The sequence below is a fragment of the Pelodiscus sinensis genome, chromosome 4 (genome assembly GCF_049634645.1).
Source record: "Pelodiscus sinensis isolate JC-2024 chromosome 4, ASM4963464v1, whole genome shotgun sequence".
Lineage (NCBI taxonomy): Eukaryota > Metazoa > Chordata > Testudines > Trionychidae > Pelodiscus > Pelodiscus sinensis.
Window position 1 is genome coordinate 64,152,669 of NC_134714.1, and position 14,556 is coordinate 64,167,224.

General features: G+C 47.3%; 1 protein-coding gene across 1 annotated transcript in view; it reads right to left on the bottom strand.

Annotated features, from left to right (window-relative positions):
- Positions 1–12,122, bottom strand: part of INO80 (INO80 complex ATPase subunit) — a 147,461-nt gene extending 135,339 nt beyond the window's left edge. The window contains exon 1 of the mRNA XM_075927122.1: positions 11,644–12,122. The gene's annotated coding sequence lies outside the window, so the exon portion shown is untranslated. The remainder of the gene's footprint in view (positions 1–11,643) is intronic.
- Between the last annotated feature and the right edge of the window lie 2,434 nt (positions 12,123–14,556).

Here is a 14,556-nt window from a genome sequence, read left to right on the forward strand (position 1 = left end):
CTACTTCAGAACTGGAGACTTCCTCACTCTTTCCACTCTTGACTCAATCCTGCCTCTCCCCCATATTCTGCACAATGTTGTACAGTGAGCCATCCTGGAGAAGAGATTCGTGCTCACACCTTTCCCATCAAATTCCACCTCCCTCTGATGCAAGGAAATTACACCATACGCTGCCACTGAGACACACACGGTGGACATAAGAACATGCACATTCACATACAGAAGCATCAGACAGTGTAAGCTTGACAAATGTTGCTGAGTAGACATCATTCATTTATTTTTTTTATGAGTGGATCAGATGAATGTTACAAAAGCACAATTTTACTGTAGACACAGTCTTAATGTTGTCAGTTGAATCCTGCGGGCATGCTTTAGCCCATACAAGAAAGGAAACCCCATCAACATTTGCTCTGCCATTCCTACAGCCATTCATAACATCTGCTATCCAGCTGAGGTATGCTGGTCTAAAGGAGAAGGGTAGTTCACAAGAGTCTGCAAGTACCAGGGGAATTTTGGGGGTGAAGCAGAAGGGTAGACGCAGTCAGAGAAGGGACAGGCGCCAGAGGGCTGAGGAGAGAGGCAGGGCAGGTGAGTAAAGGGAGGTGTTACCAGAGGGGATGAGGAGGGTCAGCTACAGATAACAGTGGGGCTGGAGGAGGGGTGGGCACAGGGGGAACAAGGACAGGTTCAGGAGTCAGAAAGGATGGGGAGGGGGCAAGTCCCAGGAGGACTGAGGGGAGCAAGAAGGGCAGGCGCCAACACAGCAGAGGAGCGTGAGGGGTGGGGGTGGGGGGCAGCAGAGAGGAAAAGGAAGAGGGTTAGTAAGATATTTGTAAGATATTTGTTAATAACTTGGGTGCACATGACATAAATACTAATGCACAGGGCTCAACAAATACGCTTATCTTCTCGCCCGTGGTGAGAAGATTTCAGCCGGATGCCCCATTCACCAGTGGTCCGCGCATGCACAGTGCGGGTCTCATGCATGCGTGGTGCAGGGATGGCAAGTGGTTTTCGCCACTATCGTGGAGCCCTGCTAATGCACAAGACAAAACTCACTCTGCTCATGGATGGAAAATTTTAAAGGGAACACTGTTCCAGAGAGCTCCTCAACCAGCTCTTTTAAAACTCTTGGATTCAAGTTCTGCAGACCTGATCATTTTAAACTGTATAATTTTAAAAGTCAGTTTCATATCCCCCTTAGTTACCATTGGCATGTGAAGTATACAATCATTGTAATATGAATACATCATCCATCATTGTCCCAAATATAGGTAACTAACAAACTTACCCGGCACTGCCCAGATCAGCAGGCCTCCCCATTGGCGTGCACTGGGTTGGCCAGGTAGGGGTCTGGATGGTGGGGGGAGGGCTCAGAGCTTGGGGTGGTGGGCCAGGAATGTAGGGAGCGGTCTCAGCTTGGAGAGAGGGGCTGGCCCGGGCCTCCCCACCAGAGCCCCTTGGGCCTGGAACGGGGGGGACAAGGAGAGCCACGCAAGCCATCCCCATCAGTGCTCCCTGGACCCGTCCCGGGGGGGAGAAGGGGATGGGTCCACTCAGGCCTCCCCTGCTAGTACTACTCAGGCCCAGCCCAGGAGGTTGGAGTAAGGGAGGACTCACACAGGCTGGCATGCAGTGGCCAGGCTAGGAGGGCATCACCAGTGGGTCCTGTGTGGTGAAGTCAGGGCTCAGCTGGCTGGACCCAGTGGTGCTCCTGAGAGGGAGGGGGAGAAGGGGCATGCAGTTCAAAGGCAAAAGATTTGAGGCAAGGAGACCATTTACCAGTGACAGGCAAGATGGCAGAGCTCTATCCCAGCTGGCCAATTTATTGGTGGTACAATTGCCCCTAGTGGCGACTCTGCAGAATTGCTCTCTCCTGTGCTTGCTGGCCCCAGTGGTAATTATGAGGATCCCATCCCTTCTCTCTCTCTCCCCTCACAGGTTATAGAAAACAATCAAATACCAGGCACATCTCATTTTCCTGGCACAACCAAACTCTGACCTTGCTTTAAGGTAGGATAAGAGGAAGCTGCATAGCAAATTTGGTGGTCCTAGCTCTAACCATTTAGGAGTTCTTGAACCAATTCGCCCACACATAGATGCACAATTGTCTAATATATATATAGAGAGAGAGATAACTTAAGATATATACACTTAGTAGTCTCAGTGCCTGAAAAGTTAAATATTTTGAGGGTTTTTCAGCCTTTGAACAAACTTTCTCCAGATATGAAATCAGTAATTTTAGAAAGTAGAATCTTTACTTTTTGAGTTTAATAGCCACCAGATATCAACTACACACTTTTCTTCCCTAAGGACAGAATTGGAGTTTTTAGATTTTTTGCTAATCTGTAAATTGGGAGAATTTCATCTAACCCAAATTTTAAACACAGCACTAAAGCATCCTCCCATATATAATGTGTGATGGGAACAATTATTGAATATACAGGCAGTCCCCGGGTTACATACAAGATAGGGACTGTAGGTTTGTTCTTAAGTTGAATCTGTATGTAAGTCGGAACTGGCATCCAGATTCAGCCGCTGCTGAAACTGATCAGTTTCAACAGCGGCTGAATCTGGGCACCAGTTCCGACTTACATACAGATTCAACTTAAGAACCCCAGGCGTCCCCAAGTCAGCTGCTGCTGAAACTGATCAGCAGCTGATTCCAGGAAGCCCGGGGCAGAGCAACTCTGCCTCGGGCTTCCTGTAGTCAGCCGCTGGTCAGTTTCAGCAGCGGCTGACTTGGGGACGCCTGGGGCAGAGCAGCTCGGGTGCTGCTGGGTTGGTCCAGTAGCGTGGCCGCTCCTCGGCGCTACTGGAGCAACCCAGCAGCACACCCCAGCTGCTCTGCCCCAGGCGTCCTGATTCAGCCGCTGCTGAAACTGATCAGCAGCGGCTGAATCAGGACTCCTGGGGCAGAGCAGCTGGGGTGCTGCCGGGTTGGTCCAGTAGTGCCAAGGAGCGGTGCCTAGCTGTACCCCCCCCAGCAGACCAGGGAGACGCAGGAGCAAAGCGGCGGAGGACCCAGGCCGGACCACGGCGCTTCCAGATCAGCGCCCCGGTCTGGCCCAGGTCCTCCGCCGCTTTGCTCGGCGTCTCCCTGGTCTGCAGACCAGGGAGACGCTGAGCTAAGCGGCGGAAGACCCGGGCCAGACCCGCAGCGCTTCCAGATCAGCGCCGCGGGTCCGGCCTGGGTCCTCCGCCGCTTTGCTCCCCGTCTCCCTGGTCTGCTGGCTCCCCCAGCAGACCAGGGAGACGGGGAGCAGCTTTTCTCGCCCCGGAGGAGGCGGGCGGCGGGACCAGGCGTCCCGCCACTCCAGTCCTCCGGGGCGAGAAAATCCCCGTTCGTAACTGTGGATCCGACATAAGTCGCATCTGCGTAACTCGGGGACTGCCTGTAATAGAAACAGATATCTAGAGGGGTGTACATACGCCAAATATTAAGATTCTCAGGCAGTGCACTAGAAAGCAATAGTTAATACACTTGAAATGCCATACTTTGGGTGTCCCTAATCTGGGAACTCCTGTAGTACAGAAGGGACTCTGTGCACTGCTACTCCCCCGCCCCCCATTTTGGGGAACGGCAACATGAAGAGTCGCTTCCCCAGAAGCTTTTGGTGGGGAGCTGTGCTTGGGAGCAGTGGAGAGCGCCAAGCCACCTGTCCTCCCAGGATCAGGGCGGCAGTTAAGTGCACCCACACTCTGACACCCAGGCCCCACAGCACCCTTCCTGGCCTGGCAAAACTTTAGCTTGGTGTACTCTGTTTCCGAGGGGTGCTGGATTAAAGAGGTTCAAGTTTATTCTGCTCTAGTCTTCAAAAAACTGTAGTAACCACAAAGGGTAATTTTTATTACACAGTAATAAGTGTGTATTCTGGCATACATCAAATACTTGTACACCCAATTTTTTTTTTCAGTTGAACAATTGTGTTCCAAAGTATTTAGATGTATTTCCTAAATTAGAGTAATATCCACTTCCACACTTGAGGCAGAAGAGAACTTATTTTTATTAGATGTTAAATCCATTTATAGTCTACTTACAGGATTTGTATGAAAACAAGTAGAAGGCTACATTATATTGAATCTATTTATGACAGGTGTTCTTGTCTAAATAAGTTTTACATATGTTGGTTGCTAGAATACCCTCCTCAATTCAATTATACTGGGTAATCAATCTTTTGCTTGCTGAATAACCAAATAATTTTTTTGAATTTAACAGTGTTCTTAAACATACTAACACTCTGATGAGGACAAATTCATTAAACCATTTTTCAGTCATACTATAGACAAAAGAAATGGTCCCATCACTGAATTTATCATGGAACTTTTTTTTTCCCCCAACTTACACAACACATTCATAGAGACTGTCAACTGACTGACAGTGATAAAAATAATGTAAAACTTCTGCCTCTTAGAAATATACTTGGGTGTAAAAAGAGGGGAGAAAGGACTGATATTTGCTGATTGTGTCTAATGTTTAACAAGTTAAGAATGGCAAAATTTGAATGTCATTTAATGTTTTTAATTTGGTTATTACATACTAGTACAGTAAAAATACCCACAAGTGAGAGCAGTAAACTTCATTCATCCCTATATCACAGCTGTCACCGGATGTAAGATCAACAGTAGGACCATAAGAAAAGGATACAGAGAAAGATGCTCTGAATAATCTATAAGAGAAGTATCAATGATATTTGATATTATAACCCAAGGACTTCTTGATGCCAACTGTCCTAAGGTTAAAAGATCCCCTGGTTCTGGTATCTGATGAACTAAAATGTAAAGCACACTGTGTGAGATCTCTAATGAAAGACTGTCACTCTAGTCAACAAGATCATGGCAAAAATGCACGTACAGATATAAAGTCGTTACATATACGTACTTAAAAATAATGTTCTTAAGATTGGTGTCTAGCATTGGACACCAGTAAAAGTGAAAAGCAGGCTCTCTTTCAAACAAGAAATGTTTCTCTGATTACATGGTTCACAACAGACCTCAACACACAAATCTGAACTGAATGCCAGTGAAGGATTGTGAAATCTTCAACGAGAGGATAATAGGAAGACAAACAGCAAGTATCATCAGGTTTAGGAGTCACACAATGAACTTTTGAAACTGTATCCGGAGTACAGAGGAACCCATATGTACTCCATCAGTCTGAAGAGACAAACTGTCAGCAGGCTTGATTTTATGAGAAAGGCTCGCACCTCAACTGGTGAAAAACAGTGGAAAGAACTTTGGGTGAGAAGCTTCTTTAGCCAGGAGGATAACTTGTTAGTTAAATTTACACTTTAGAACAGTGGAGGAGTAAATATCAGCCCACAGACCAGATCTGGTTTGCCAGAGCAAGCCCCTGGTGGGCCGCCACTGTTGGATTTATCTACTTCACTACATGCGCTCGCAGGTCCTATTGGTTACAGATCACTGTTCCCAGCCAATGGGAGCTGCAGGAAGCAGTGTCCAGGTCCATGCCACTTTCCGCAGCTCCCATGAACCAGGAACAGCGATTCACAGTCAGTGAATGACAGGCACAGGTAAATGTAGTGGCAGCCTACTAGGGGCTAACCTTGGTGAGCCACTGTCTTCTTATTGCCCACCCTGCTTCAGAATGTGTGCTGTGATGTTAGTTTCATACATTATCATTTGCTCCCATTTCTCATACTGGTTTTTATTCGAATCTCCAACCTCTCTTAAATTCTTTCCTTTTGTTTTATAACTGAACTAAACTCTGTGAATATTACAGGAGTGGTGCTCTAAGGTAAAACTGGTAAACTGTGGTATGCTGTTCCTTTGGCAACAGAGGATATGGGATTTCCGCAGGTATTCAGCGATTGGGGCTGGCTACCACAGAGGGACACTTTGAAGTCATAGTCCTGAAAGGCATAGGCAGGACCGATGAATCCCAGAGGAGAATGACTAAGAGGGTGGTTTTGTTAGGGAACTAACAATTAGTGTGCATAGACAAGACTACCTTGCTCTGGAGGCAGGTGGTGGTAAGCTGACTCCCAGCTATAAGTATCTCTGAAAGCATCACAGACATTGCCCCTCTCTCTCTTCTCCCCCCAATTAGTACAGTGTATAGGGCTACATGGAAATTAAAAACTTCTCTCACTTAGAAGTACAGTGGAGTCCGGATTATCCGACTTCCGGTAATACGACACTCCGCTGTATCCAACCCTGCAGCCCCCGGGGACTTTGTCCCCAGGAGCTGCAGGGTCGGATACAGCGCGGGCGGGGACTACGGCCCCGCTTGCTGCCCCATCACTCTCTTGGAGCAGCTGCTGCTGCTCCTGCCTGGGACAACGGAGCAGCGAGTGGGGCTGTTCTCCCGCCCCGTGCCCTGGAGCCGCTCATGCGGCTCCTGCCGCTTCTTCCCCGGCAGCAGCAGCTGTCCCCATGCTCCCTAGGAGCAGCTGATGGGGCTCCTGCCAGGGCCGCTTCTTCCTCGGCAGCAGTCCCTATCATCCAACATATTCAGTAATCCGACCATGTGTCGGTCCTGTTTACGTCGGATGACAGGGACTCTACTGTACAGATTGTACCTCCCTAAACTGGGACATTCTGGTCCAGCAACACCCATGGTCTGGCAGGACCACAGATGGCCCTGGGAGACTCTAGTCCAGGGGTGTCAGTCCGCGACAGCCTTGGCTGACATGTGGCAGCAGGGCTAGGAGCCCGCAGCAGCCCCAGCAAAGTGTAGTGGGTAGGGGGCCTGGCCAGGTCCAGCTGCTCAGCCGGGCCAAAGGTAGGAGAGTCAACTGGACTGGAAGTGGAGCTGGTGGAGAGGGTTGTTGGGCTGGAGAGCTTGTGGCAGGGGACCTCCCTTGGTTTGGCAAATTCCCTCGTTTAGAACCAGTCAGGTCCCCAGGGTGCTGGACCACGGAGCTCCAACCTATATTATACTGTTCCCTATTAACATATGAGTGAAAAGCATGAGTAGTAAGTAAAAATATTGAAATATCTTTCACCTAAATATACTGCCCTTTTTAAGTATATGTCTGCATTACATTTTCACAAAAGGGTGCCTTATCACTCCTAGTTACATATTTCTTAAGTCTGTTGAAAAAGCCTTGTAGAAGTTATGAATTTTTCAAATTTGTACCTTTAAAGCTTTTGGGGGTTGCTGGATACAACATTATCTATATTTAAAATCATCATCTCTGAATAGTTTCCTTGCTGGATTGAATGCTGTTCTCTGTCACTGCAAATGGGGAAAATTTTCCCAGGCAAATTATAGCTTTTTGCATATGAAAAAGTAAAATGTCTTCAAATTAAAGCTATGTAGGTAGATAGGTGAACATTGTGATTTCTTGCACAAATGAGCTCTTACTGGACTTTTATGTTTAGACTTAGACCTTTTTGTCAATCTAGTCAGTTTTCTGAACCATCTAGAAAAAGTTTTCCACTCCTTCCAGGCAATTCAAGGTATGAGTACTTTTTGATTTACTATTTTTAATGTGTTCAGTCTCATCCACATCAGTAAGTAGGTAGCTATTTTCAAGGTGCCACAGAGAACCTCTGTTATTTTGGGTCTGTTTCAAATGACAATACTCTTTGTTCCACTGCTGTTGGCTGATTCTGAAACCCATTTATTCCTTCACCTAGTTGATCTAAGGAAGACTGGAGAGAAATTTCTGAAAACTCATCATTCATTACTGAGGAAAAGTTTGGTACTCTGATGTCTATATTTTAGAGTAAACAGCTACACCATCTTAGCTTTTTTTCTGATCTGCTCCAGCTCTTTTAATAAGTCTTAATATCACATTTAGTAGGTTCTCTTAGTTCTTTAAAAAGTATTCAGTGGTAGTTCACAAAGTTATTTTCGTGGTTTTCCTGGTTAGAGTGCCAAAGACAAGCATTTGAAATGGAGATAATAAAAAGATTCAAACTGGAGCTCAGATAATAGCTACTTGTTGGTATCACGTGATCCTCTAAATTATTAAAAGGAAAAAGTGAAACTGTGCCAATGGGTTTAAGAGTTCCAACCACCTTAAGAGTAACCTTGATTAACCTTCACCATGACACACTTTGAGAACCACTTGAAGTTTAAGATAATTTCTAAGTATCTTGCCTACAACCATTGTTTTTAGATCACTATTTAGTTGAACAATAATTTAGGTGGGGATTTTGTTCACTCTCTTTAAAATCTGCCCGTTACAATGTCTAGTCAGTCAACAGTCAGCACTAGAGAAGAGTTCTCCAAGGACATGTTCTGAAAGCAACTAGTCATGTTTTATATTAAGGGATTCAAAGATTTTGGCATTTATTTCCACTGAACAGCAGCAAACATTGCCTTCTAGAAGCACACAGAAAGATCGGCTTTAAAACATTGGGTTTTCCAGTTTAAACAAATATTTGCTGGCTATTGCTGACTTTGATTTCAAAATACTTTTACAATAGAAGTCCATTTAAACCAGAAGCCCAAAATATGGCATGTATGCAACTTAAAATTATGTTTCACTGCAAAAACAAAGGATTTTTATGTATGTCCAGTTGCAACAGTGGCTCTTTCTTCAAGATCTTTGCCTTGCATATTTTTTCCATGCCTTAGAACCTCTACAAGCCCAAAAGATTGCTGTTTTTTCCTCCTCTGCATTTAATATTGAATCCAAATCATGTCATAACCCACCAACCTCACACCCAAAAAAAAGGTTAATTAGGCTTCCTTTCTAAACCAAATTATATCCTCTAAATATCTGGAAAGATCACTTTTGAGTAGGAATATGAATGGTTAACTGCTGGGGGAGCTTCCCACCCACCCAGAACAGAGATGCTCCTGCTCAACCGGAGCTGGAAAATGTAATTTTATGAACCTATAAATTTCAGTCCTCAAAAATGTGGAGCCTGAATTAATACAAATTACTTTGAGTTCTTGCCTAGCACCCCTGACAAAAAACATTTTTCACCCCTTTTTCATTTGGAATTAGTAAAAAAGATCATTTATTTGCCTTCTCTGATTAATGGCCTAATAGCTAAATTGATACTATTATCTTTTTATAGTACATTTCCTTGTGCTACATTACTGTTTTGCATTTTTTTCCAAGAAGGGAATTAAGTGAGATGAAGATCAAGTAAATTCTGTTAGCTATTTTGAATGTAGAATCTATGATACAGCTGCAGTTTGATTAGTTAATATCAGCCATCTACACAGTGGATTCATTATTATTGCTTCAAGATAATCCAACCAGGGACAGAGTCCCACCGATTATATAAAAAGGAATTACAAACACATATGAGTATTACTGGGAACATACACAAGCGGAGAAAAGAAAACCTTACTACATGTGAGTGTAGCCACTAAACTGAGAAGTCTGACACTACTTTCGGCAACATAGCTGCCCCCTTTAACAATGTAAACGACAGACAAAAAATGATTGTATATTACTTAGTAAAAACATTTGTGATTTTAACAGTACTTATTCTTTGCAGATCATTTTATTTACAAGACACTTCCAAATAATCACGTGACTAAACTATCACTAGTCTATTTTAACTGCCAAAACTCCAGCCACAGTGAATTTGCTGTGACACTGTCTTTGTCCACAATAAAAAAATCATTTGTGAGCCACAGCATAGCACATTAAGAATGCATTACTGCATCAACTAAAGTTAAGAAAAAACATTTAATGTTGGATGGATGTACAGCCACACAACAGTAATGTTTAAACGGTGTTAATATAATTTTGTTAAATAAAGGAAATAAAAACTGTTAAAACTAAAAAACAAAAAAAAAGTTTTATATAAAATAATGCAACATTATTCACATATCCATGTGCATGCAAAAGAAAAAAGGGATAATAGATGAAAATTTACTATATAGGATCATATTAGTAAAATAAAGAAAAGACTGTATAATATCTCAATAATATATCAATCACATGTAGATTGCACAGTAATGTACTCTTGCAAAGAGGCAGAAGTAAGCTTGATCACTGAGACTTAGTTCAACATTCTCTGACTCGTGTGTTTATGAGCAAAATATTTATCTTTTTTTAATGTAATGTGTTATCTTTTAATCAACAAAGACTAATTATGCAATGAGAACCTCATAAGCCAATCTCTGTGCCCACCTGATGAATGAGTGCAGGGACCCATCTACATGAAGCTCATTCCAGTATTATGATTTTAATAACTAGATCACATATTCATAATAATCACTCCTCAGAACAGGACATTATGGGATGCAATGTAAAATTGATTTTACAAACATCTCATAATTTTAACTCTTAAGATACTGAATCTGGAATACAAATATATGACAATTTGACTACATTTGGTGAAATTTAAATCAGCTGCACAGTAAAACAATTTCAATATGCACATCTTGCCAAATACCCCACACTCTTCCAAGAAGATCTAAAATAGATGAATACTGAAATTTGACACCTGAATGATAAATGAAAGATTACTTCATGACATGCAAAATGTACAAATATGATCCACATCTGGGATGTGATAAGGACAGTTACAAATCCCTCTTGCCACCCATGACTAACAGAAATTGAAAGTAGCGACACTGTGTGGGGTGAACAAATTAAGCATTGCACAGTTGGTGTTTAGTGATTATATTTAGTCTGACAGTTGTCTCTCTGTCTCTATGGAGCTGTGCTATAGTCAAAGAGAACAGTAAAGAAGTTTTCACCACCAACCATGATTATAAACATCAAACCACAGACACTTGTTTATTGGAAATTATTAACCAAATACATAAACTTTATCCATTCTCTGCAGCTACTGTTCTAACAGATGTCAAGGAAAGTTACAAGTGGCTAAACTCAAACTAGATGTACAAAGCCTGTCTTTAACTATACTGTCTTCTACCTGCAAGTACAATTGTATATATAGAAGCATTAGCTTGTGTAACAGTAAACACCAGCATGCCACATGCTAGTAGGGTTTGTTGCAGGTATAAATAGGGCACATGTTCTAGCTCCTTTAGCTACACACAATGGTGTTTGGAGAAGTATTACTGTGCGAGCGTGTAGCTCAGTACAGATATGAAAGAGCTCCCGGTACATGCTTTTGTGCAACACTTATTGCATGTCGGTGCTCCAAGTGCCATTAGCACATGCTGTCCTGACTGACAACAGCGGCGATATGCACTAGGTACGGGTGTGCCATGCACCCTGACTCCCACCGCTGGGCAACAGCGGGCACCAGCTTGCACGACTGTTGAACGTGAGCTGCACGTACCAACACGACGCGCCGAGCTGGCTGCCCCCAGCCCCGCGTGACCCGGCTCCGCGCGTGCATGGCAGGCAGGTGTGGCTACACCTCGCACCCGGCTGCGGCGTCGTGCTGCGCCCCGGCACGTGTGCCGCACAAGTAGAGCTCGGACACATGGCCCCGAGCCGACGCGCACGCCCCTCCCCCCGGTGGGGGCAGCGCCTGCCGGGTCCCTGGGGGCCGAAGCCGCCTCCAAAGCCAGCCGTGCCCGCGGCCCCTCCCCCCACGCTGATATCGGGGTGTGTCCCCGGGGAGGGAGGGAAGAGGCCTGCCCCTTTAAGAAGAGACCCGGCTGCTGCGGCCGCTGCTTAGCGGGGGGGAGAAGCCGCGGCCTGGCCGGGAGGGGCCCTGCCGTCGCATCTAGGGCCTCTCCGCCGCTGCCGAGCCTGCCCTTGCCCGGCCGCCGCTGCAGCTCACCTGGGTGGCGGGCCCGGCTGCGGCGCGGGAGCGGCGGGGGGCTGGGGGTGTCTCCTGGGCTGGCTCCTCCGCTCTCTCCACCCGGCCTCTCGCCCTGCGTTGCCTGGGCTGGCGCTGCCTCTCTCCTGCCGCGGGGCCCTCTCGACTCCTGCCTCGCCAAGATGGCGGCCGCGCTGCTGCTGAGGAGGAGGAGGCGGCGGCTGCGGGCGCTGGGACGGCGGCGGCGGCCACTTTCGCTCACTGAGAGGAGAGGAGCAGGGACACGGGGAGCCATGGCGGGGGGGAGGAGAGGCGCCATGGCCAGGCCTAAACAATCGAGCACCGCACGCCCATCCGTTACCCCGAGCCCCACCCCGCAACCGCCACCCCGCACATATGGCCGCTATTGCCAAACAGCCCCCGCGTCCACACCCCAGGGCCGCTCCCCAAACATATGTCGCGCGGGGCCCGCGCTCATCGATGCGCTCCTGGTGCCGATTGGTACAGCCTGGCAATGACGAAAATTGCCGAAGGGATTCGGCCAAGGTGGCCAGGGTGAGCCAGCAAATCTCGCGTGAGGGAGGAAACAACCCTCGCGATGGTTAGGCTCAGTAGGGGCGGGGCCTGGTAATCGGAAGGGGCGTGTGCTTGGGCTGGGGTGGCTGCGCGAGCAGGGGGAGGGGAGCTGGAAGGGCAGCGCTGTTGGCAGGTCGCTGCAGGCCCCAGCAGCCAGGCCTCTCTGACACTCCCACCCCCTCAGGGCGCCCCCAGGCCTAGAAAGCAGCCACTGCCAGTGTCTCCAGCAAGAGGCCAAAGGAAAGCTGCAGCCTCACCTGCAGCACCCTCCCATCTGGTGGGCAGTCAACAGCTATGGGGTTGAGTGCTCACCCCCAGCCTTGCAACTGCACCTTCCCGCCAGAATAGGGCCTTTCTGTATGAAAGAGGGACAACAAGGCACTGGGAGCTATAAGTAGTCCAAAATGCCAGGCCAAGTTACTAGCTGGACAGCTGGGGAGAAGTAGTAACATTAGAAGAGAATATATTTTGAAAGCAACTCAGTAGCCTGATCAAAGTGCCCCACTGTGCTAGGTAAAAGAACGGTTACTTACCTGTAACTGTTGTGCTTTGAGATGTGTTGCTCATGTCCATTCGAAGTAGGTGTGCGCCCTGCGTACACCGCCTCTTCCAGAGCGTTTTCCCTAGCAGTACCCGTAGCGCCGGCAGGGTGCCCTCTGGAGTGGTGCCGCCATGGCAGGACATAAGTACCCCCTGCCAGCGCTGCTCCACCTCAGTTCCTTCTTGCCGGACACTCCGACGAAGGGGAGGTAGGGTGGGAGTCGAATGGACATGAGCAACACATCTCGAAGAACAACAGTTACAGGTAAGTAACCGTTCTTTTCTTCTTTGAGTTATTGCTCATGTCCATTCGAAGTAGGTGACTACCAAGCTAACCCCACGGAGGAGGGGTCGGAGCAGTCATGCCACCAAAGTCATGAAGTGAGGTGAACAATAAACTGATTTATTTGAACAATTCAACAGTGATAAGGTACCATTTAAGAACAAGACAACCAGAAACATATTTACATCACAGATTCGAGGACTGCAGAGCCCACCCTTGCATCCTCCCTGGCCTGCTGAGGTAGCGCATAGTGTGTTGCAAATGTGTGAAGGGAAGACCAGGTGGCTGCCCTGCAAATTTCTGTGATTGGTACCTGGGCACCAAAGGCCACCGAGGATGCCTGCACCCTGGTGGAGTGTGCCTTCACCCTGGGTGGGGTTTTACCAGCCAGGTGATAGCATTCTGTAATGCATTGCACCACCCATCTTGATAACCTTTGCGTGGAAATAGGTGACCCTTTGACCCTGTCCCTGAATGCAATAAACAACTGTTGTGATTTACGGAATGGCCTGGTCCTATCAATGTAGAACTCCAGCACCCGCTTGGCGTCCAGAGAGTGCAGAGCCCGCTCCTTAGAGGAGACGTGGGGCTTTGGGAAAAACACCGGGAGATAAATCTCCTGGGACAGGAGGAATGGTGATACCACCTTCGGAAGGAAGGCTGGATGAGGCCGTAGCCTTACATTGTTATTGGAAAAGACAAGGTAGGGCGGGTCTATAGTTAGCGCTCTTAGTTCTGACACCCTTTGAGCCGATGTAATGGCCACGATAAAGGCAACCTTCAATGAAAGGTGCAGCAGGGAACACATGGCCAGCAGTTCAAAGGGAGGTAGCATAAGCCTGTGGAGGTCCACGTTAAGGTCCCAGGTGGGAAGCAGGGCCCTCACTGAGGGGTACAGCTTTTCCAGGCCAGTAAGAAACCGTTTAACCACTGGGTTAGAGAAAAGGGAGACTCCTGCCATACCAACATGGAAGGCGGAGAGAGATGCCACATGGACTTTGATAGAAGAGAAAGATAGGCCACTAGACCGAAGCTGGAAAAGGTAGTCAAGAATAGTTGGGATAGGAGCCGAGAACGGGTGTACTCCTCTCCGGGACACCCAAGATGAGAAGCGCCGCCACTTGGCCGCGTACGACCGTCTAGTAGAGGGTTTCCTGCTACTGAGGAGAACCATCTGAACCTCTTGGGAACATTCCCTTTCAGGTTGGTTCAACCACAGATAAACCATGCCGTTAGATGGAGAGACCGGAGATCCGGGTGAACCATGATCCCCTTGCCCCAGGGTTGAGTTAGCAGATCCCAGACTGGAGAGAGTGCTATTGGGTCCTGGACAAGCATGTCCACCAGGATGGGGAACCAGAACTGTCTGGGCCACCTGGGGGCTATGAGAATGATCGAGGACCGAAATGTCCTCGCCCTGGTCAATACCCTGGAAATTAGGGGAAACGGGGGAAAGGCATAGAGGATGCCCTCTGGCCACACGGTCGTCAGGGCATCCCCCTGGGAATATTTCCCCAGTCCCAGCAGGGAACAGT